Raw genomic sequence first — 1490 nt, 5'->3', positions numbered from 1 at the left:
ATGGTCAATAAAGTATCATAATGCAGTAGATCCAGAAGATTTCACTTGTCAGCAACCTCCTTCGGTGGTGGCCACCCCTTAAAGGAGCAAAAACTCTCTCTATACCTTGTTCCTTAATATGTGACATATCACCTGCGTGTATATCCGCAACGTTGTTGGAAAGAGATGATCAGATAAACAACCAATTTGGTATTGCAATTCCCAGTATTCATTGCTTACCTTCAGCTCTACACAGCCAATGTTTCCTCTAAGCTTCAGCCACTGCTGAGCGGAATGGCAAATGAGCTAAGCCATGTTCAAACAAAGTTGGGCAAACCAAAAACGTAAGGGTGGGTTGACACTATGGAATCCACGTGGATAGATTCCGGCGAATTCTGTCACTAGTATGCACTCACGGCCACGCGCGCCGAAAGAATTGACATGTATATTATTATAGTTAACCCCTGCCCCCTCCAGGATGCCCCTAGTATTAAAGTTAACCCCTGCCCCCTCTAGGATTCCCCTAATATTGTTGTTAACCCCTGCCCACTCCAGGATGCCCCTATTATTATAGTTAACCACTGCCCCCTCTAGGATTCCCCTAATATTGTTGTTAACCCCTGCCTCCTCCAGGATCCCCCTAATATAACCCTTCTCCCCCTTTGATGCACCTAGTATATTAAAAGCCCCCCCCCCCGTCCCCTTCCCCCCTAGGAACCCCTTGCATTGTAATCAACCCCTCTGTCCCCAGATTAATTCCCTTAGTCTGTGGCAATTCCAAGTTAAAAAAGGAAAAATCTCACTCACCTGTCCTCCATTCCAACACTGGCTGGCCTCATCCTCCTGTAGTCTCTGCGGCTTGCGGGTCTTCTACAGGCGGCGTGTGATGAAATTACGCCATCACACCTTGCCCGCAGGAGAAGACATGCGCCTGCTTTTCTGTACAGGAGCTGGGAGTCCCTGATTCTATATGCACATTGCGTAGTACGTTACGAAATGTACGTAAAGGAGCAGGGATTTCCTGCTCCTGTACAGTAGTGAGTGGCGATGCATACTATGTACACATCGCCACTCACTTTAGATTTAGAGGGGCAAAATTTTGTGCTGCTGAACGGGCGGCCGGCAGCAATGAGCGGGGATTTCCTTTTTGAGCTGCACAGCCCCACACCACGCAGCTTAAAGGGAACACTGATCACAGCCCTCCCATCCTGATTACTCCCCTCCCCCAACACTTCTGATAACACTATATTAGTAAGATATCTATCTTGGGGTGTTCATTGTAGTAACCAGAGCTCCCAACATTCCAATTTTTTATCCAAGCACGGAGATTTATCCACCATTAGTGTATAAAAAATAAGCTGAGTAACTTGAGTACATAATTCCCCGATACACAACCCCGGGTCACTAGAGGGTGATTATTTGTACTACTACTATCTCTTGGTCTTGATCCAAATCCACCTGTTACGTGATGAGATTTAGTTCAGGGAGTGGCTCTATAAAGTACATAGGGC

This window comes from Dendropsophus ebraccatus, chromosome 6 (assembly GCF_027789765.1).
Source record: "Dendropsophus ebraccatus isolate aDenEbr1 chromosome 6, aDenEbr1.pat, whole genome shotgun sequence".
NCBI lineage: Eukaryota > Metazoa > Chordata > Amphibia > Anura > Hylidae > Dendropsophus > Dendropsophus ebraccatus.
This window is presented reverse-complemented; position numbering follows the sequence as displayed.